Source organism: Perna viridis, chromosome 2, assembly GCF_037379345.1.
Source record: "Perna viridis isolate PV_CMFRI_1.1 ecotype Kerala chromosome 2, ASM3737934v1, whole genome shotgun sequence".
Lineage (NCBI taxonomy): Eukaryota > Metazoa > Mollusca > Bivalvia > Mytilida > Mytilidae > Perna > Perna viridis.
In genome coordinates this window covers 38,688,612-38,694,833 of record NC_142446.1, presented here as the reverse complement: position 1 = coordinate 38,694,833, position 6,222 = coordinate 38,688,612, and the positions used below count along the sequence as shown (strand labels likewise).

The following is a 6,222-nucleotide window of genomic DNA, read 5'->3' as shown; positions in this document are numbered from 1 at the left end:
TGAATTTTGTCTTCCTTCTTAAGTGCTTCTGCCTTTTCAGAAAGGAGACTTGAGCTTCCACTTGCTGACCCAGTTTCCATGACAAAATTGTTCCTCAAACTTAGGTCTGTGAGAGATTCTACCTTTTAATCATGCTGGACTGTTGCTTGCGTGACAATTTTCTCGATACTCTTCGTTTCGTCAGATTTGGCTGAGATTTGACTTGTAAGTGAATCGATTTTCATGTCTTCGGAATACCCGCGTTCATTACTTCTAGTATCACTGATCTTTGAGCATGCTTCAATTTCTAATTGATCAGATCTTTGAATGGCAAGAGATGCGATTTTTGTATCTGGATATCCATGCATGACTTCGACTCGATTGAAAACCCTGGATTCATTGGTTGTAGATTTATTAGACATTTGTCTGGTGAGAGATTTGTGATTTGTAACTCGGGCTCCAAGCATTGGTTCTTTTCTTTCAAATTTACCAAACAATCTGGCTTCCTTAGTTGCAGATTTGTTTGATACTTGACTAGTAAAAGACTTGATTTTCATTTTTTGTTCGTCTTGCCTCGGCTGTTTTTGTCGATTATTTGTCACCACACGTGAATTGCCAGAATCAGATTTATAAGATACTCCACTTGTAGAGGGCTCCACTCTTATGCTTTGATCGACATGCTTTTGTTCTGCCTTTTTATATTCTTTTTGGGGCTTGATATCAATAGAAAATTTGGAGGAAATTTGACTTGTACGAGTCTTGACTTTCAATCCATCCTGTTCAACTTTTAATTCCTTTCTTTCGACTTTATCAAATACAAGTTTCACTCCTGAATTGGAACCTATAGACGTTTGACCCAGAGACTGAGTGTCGGCTAATCTTTTCTTGGATAGATTGGTTTCTCCTTTTGTATCTGAGTAGCTGGTGATAGTGTTTTAAAAGAATCGATGGAAAATGATTTAGTCTTCATATCTTCTTGTTTCCTCTTTCCAGGGTGTGAATCTGGAGGCATCGTTCCTTTGCGGTCCTTAGTTTCGCATTTTATTTCGATGCCAGCTTGGATTTGACGAAGCTCATTTGGTCCTGGTAGAAACTGTTTTGGTAAATCACCTGGTATTATGTATTCCCCATTCTTGTATGCCTCTTCTCTATAAAATTCTATGAATTCGTCATTCTCACGACCATTACTGCTCCAGGACCCATAGCTGCTTAGTACTAATAGAGTGTCTACTTCCTCTCCAGCCTCAGCTTTAATGGAATGTAGACCCACGTGACTATCACCTGACCGGAAAGTAATGTTGCATAATTGGTCGACTGCATCTGGCTTTCCTATTAAAAAATGAAAACGTGCAGATACTTAATTATCTTATAACTTATTCTATTTCTAAACTTTTCTGTGCGATTTTTATTGCTTCAATACATAAAAATCCTTCATTTTTATCTTTTATATGGTTTGCTTAGCGAATTTCTGCTTTTTTAAGCAGTCTATACTTATCACTTTTAAGCATACCACAGTACAAATTAATCTAATATTTCCATTTATAGAAAGCGTCTCATTTTCTTGCAGTGTTTCGTCCTCACTACTTTGGCTTATAACTCAATATAATTTTCTGTGATTGTTTTATATATTTTACATTCTCTACTTTTTATGAGTTTTTATGGCTCTTATGTTCCAAATTGTCAGCTATCAGCAGTATTTCATCTTTCAAGGTGATGTCACTTTCCAGATCCTCACCAGCACAATTCTGTGCAACGTCAGTAGGCCTTTACTGGTGTCCATTATCTGCTTTGTATGCATGATAACTGTCATTTTGTACATCGAGCTTGTTGTACGTTTGGCATACTTAGTTACTACGGTAGGAATATCAGGGTTTGAACATGATTCATAGGTTTCTTCCTCTTGGTAAATGATTCTGTGTGGTTTGGTTGGAATCTTTGGTTTTAAGGAAGAGTTGCTTCTCGATGAAAATCCATCATTAACAACTATGTGCGTATTTTGCTTTTGAAAAGTTGAAACTATTCTTTTTTTTTATTAGGCAGTTCATTATCGGAACTAATTGGTCCAACATCTGCTTGCATACGACTTTCATAATTTGTAACACCAAAATCACCATTTGTGATTTTTACCCAAGGAGTAGAAATTTCAGATTTATTCTTTGAAGGAGAGAAGCCATCTCTAGAAAAGACAGAAATATCACTACAGGTTTGTTTTACAACATATGGTTCCTCGGATATTCCGTCTGGAAAAATGACCTTTGATACATGTACTGGGACAGTGTCCCTATTCCTCGAAAAAATCGATACATCGCTCCAAGAAAAGACTTCTTTAACGGGGCAAGAATATAACAGTTCTTCGTCAATGTCTTTCAAAACTAGATCTCCGTTTTGCTTTTAATGGTGCTTTTCAGGCCACAGCTTATCATCCATTGATAGTTGCTGCCCACTAGCTTTCTGTTCTATATATTCGAAAGCCCAATACTGACAATCTGATGAATCCGATCCATTTGTTATCCTCTGAGAGACCGGTGTCCAGTCCGTCGTGTAAGAACTCACTGCGGATTGGTCTGAATTTCCGCTACTGTCGAAAATATCACTCCCATATTTACGCACAATTTCCGTTTTTCTTAAGTTTTTCTTCAGATTTCTGTACGATCCATTTGTCGGTTAAAAAGATTAATTAGGCTTCCATCAACATTGAATGTTTCGACCGTTTCCGTGCTTGATGTTTCAGTTGCTTTTTGTGTTCGTTCTCCTGATATTTTATCATTGGCGTTGTTGGAACGCTTACGTTTCTTTTCGTCATCTAAAATGATAAATTATTCCTGTGTTATAACTACTATCTATATAAATATGCGTATTACCGATAAAAAGAATTTTATTGTTAGATTTCAATCATTGTAGAAAATAAATACAAAACCTCTTTTTATAACAAAAAACAACGCTTGGTTACTTTTAAGAATTAATAAGATGGCAATGCAACTTGGCACATATGAAGACCAAAGTATTTGCTAAAATGTGTAGTGCTTACGTGTTCTCGGTTTTTGTTTTTCCTTGTCTTCGGAAAAGTCATTGACGTCTTCCTTTCTGAGCCACTCTCTAAAACTTCCTTCAGATGACAGACTTTTGGACCAATAACAGCTGTAGGTGGAGTGATGAGAAATGTCAATTTTAGCCTCATATTTAGTGAAGCCGAGATCCAGCCTCGGAACCACCAACCTTTCTCTTTGGTAACGATCGTCCATCAAATCATCTTCAGAGTTTGTTTTCTCTACCCAATTCTTTGGTACGGCACTTTCTGGTAGATAGTAAGAAAATCTATATGGATACGACCAATCTGAGGTTGTTTTCTTTTTATATTTTATGTGAAGTTTTTCATGATTTGATATTCTGGTTTATCTAAAGTTTGCGTTTCCTTGGTTTCTTTTACAGCTTCTAGTTTATTAATTTGGTCTTCAGGAAATTCCATGGAGGTTTATGCTCCATTAACTGTTGTAGGCATCTTTGAGTTCACGACTGTATCTACCATTCCTTTAGGTTCGAGATGTTCAACATCCGGTTTCACAATAAAAATTGTTTCTTGTAGTTTTCGTTGCTTTCGACTTTGTGTAGTCGTCGTCTACATGCATTATCGTAGCCGCTATGACAGAGGTCATTCTAACTTCAAACTCCTCGTAGTATTTCTCCTTTTCTTTGGCAATCTTTCTATGACTATCCCAAGCTTGATCTAAGTGCTCAGCCTACAAATTAATTAAGTTACCCATTTTTGAAATGATGGTTATTCCATTGCATCATTTGTGGGGATTTCTTCTATAAAGAGGCGTTCCGAAAAATAAAATGCAGTAGAATATTGAAGTGTAAGCTTACCCTAGTGATGCACCTGTTCTATGTTCTAAGTTATTTATTTATTTATTTATTTTTGTCTAGGTACGGGTGGTTCGTCTATATAGTTTAAGCATATTGCTTTATAAGACCAGTATTCATCATTTTCTTTTTTCCCTCAAATTTTGAATAGTTCTTTTACCGTGGATAATCCTGATTTTATTTGGTTCAGATGAAATAAATGCTTAAGAAATTTAAGAAAATCTTTTGCATACCCGGTCATTTTTATCATAAAGTTCTTCAAAACACAGCCTCATAAACTCTTCAACATCCACAATAGATGACTCTAAACGAAATATAATTTCAATTTGAGAGTAAAATAAAGGACAATAGTATCAACTGGAGATCTTTTAATAGATATCTAAGTATTTTAATTAAAAATCTTATTTGTTTTCTATGCGAGTCAGTGAACTCCAAATACCTGACAGCCTCTCAACGGCTCTTTTCGTCACTTGTTTAAGTTTAGTTAGTCAATTGAATTTCCATTTCTAGCGGTTTCCTTCTTTACGTGTAGAACCGGATCGGTGTAGTTTTCGTAGTAGTATTTAGGGATTAGTTCCTTGAGAATGGTCGTAGCCTTTAGTAATTTCTCTGCCTCTGTTTCGTGACTGTACTCGTGTTTCCATGGTAACAACCAGGTGTTATATGATACATTTTTGTACTGGCTTTGGTCTGTTGTTATTCCAGTTTTGAAACGTATTTAATACCACTAAGTCAAGTTACATTAGTCAATAAGCTTGCAAATCTCCTATTTTCTATGTCTGCAGAAATTGTTTTCTTCTTATATCGATTGAACTACATACATAAACATTTCAGAAATAAGTTTTTTTTCTATATCTTTAACTACTTGAATCAGGAAGTAAAATATAAAATAAGAATGTCTCAATATGTTAATTTCTGCCTATTGTAAAAACTAATACCTTGGATCTAACTTCCACTGCCAATCTATGTGCGTCTGCAGCAGAGAATTTGTTTCCTGTAAGTCCGAAATGTCTTTGAACCCATCAAGCTCTGCAAAATTAAGAAATAATATTAATTATAATAATAGTAATGATAAAATGTCAAATCAAAATGATTATAAAATCACAGAAACCATTCAAACATGTTTGATTTGGACATTGTAGAAGATTTTGTTATTATGCAGAATTGCACCCGGCGGTCATCGGTAAATATCGTTTTCCGGTTTAGAGAACTTGAGTTTATATGCAGCTTTAACGTTTCCCATTACTATTTCCCATCTGAAATAAGACTTACGATCCGGGGACAAAGTTCCGATGATCTTTTGAATGTGAAACATATACTGGGATATCCGACATTCTTTGTGGATATCTGAAATGAGAAAACATTAATAATTATTCCCGAAGTACAGTACTTGTACCGATCACTGACACTCCCCCTTTTAAGCTATATAATACAATAATAGCATTCCCTATTTATATTGCTAGCTAAGGAATTATTGGTTGTAATATATATCATAAATCCTACGATGGTGACACCGGGCAATTTCAGAAACTTACAAACGGAGTCCAGTTTATAATTTGCTCATTTTTGCCCAAATTTTGCACAAAATTAACACCCCTCACCCTTATTCCCCCCTTCAATCCACTTCTGTGACACAACTAATTTTTCGATCACGGTACAGAAATTATCAGTGATCGGGGCTACTATTACAGATTGTAGATATCTTATTAGTTTTTGGTCTACATGGTCAGTTATATATATACTGTTGCCTCATTCAAAAGAGTAATTTGACAAATGGATCTCCATAACTCTAACATTCGTTTGAAGCATTTCAACTTCATTTGTATCTTATATAAATGTAACGCTTTTTAAAAATATTTCTAGGGTAGAGCTACTAGTAATTTACTTACCCATCGTTACTATTTTCGCCACAGGTTGCAAGCTTATAACGAAAAATCACAAACCGCTACATGGAGCTATTGCAGGCAATGTTCACACAGCCAAGATTCTATCGCAAATGCGCGGGGCGGAAGTTTGCGTCGACGTTGGTAACGTCTTGTGACGTTACGTCGGCCTTTTGACCTACATAATGCATGCGCATATGAATATAAGAGACCTACGACGTCGGAAATTTTCGTTTTAAGGTAGACATGAAAATATATTACGTGTAGACAGATTATGTCAGTTGTGTAATTTCAATGTAGTGGAAGACGAATCCCATTTTGTGTTTGTTTGTCCAGTATTGTCAGACATTAGAAGAAATATTTTACCTATATGGTGTCACAGTAATCCAAGTATGGACAAATTGATTAGTCTTTTTTTAAACTGAAGACTATGTTATCTTGAAAACAAATACTTCTATTTATATGAAAGAGGCGAAACATGTGCGAGAAGAGGTGTTGT

At 35.5% G+C, this 6,222-nt stretch overlaps 1 long non-coding RNA gene across 1 annotated transcript; it reads right to left on the bottom strand.

The window, feature by feature from the left end:
* Positions 1-3,781: 3,781 nt before the first annotated feature.
* On the bottom strand, positions 3,782-5,831 carry LOC148624965 (uncharacterized). Its single transcript, XR_015919815.1, has 3 exons — positions 5,730-5,831; positions 5,113-5,187; positions 3,782-4,869 (listed from the first exon to the last, which is right to left on the bottom strand). It is a non-coding gene; the product is annotated as an uncharacterized LOC148624965 (long non-coding RNA).
* Between the last annotated feature and the right edge of the window lie 391 nt (positions 5,832-6,222).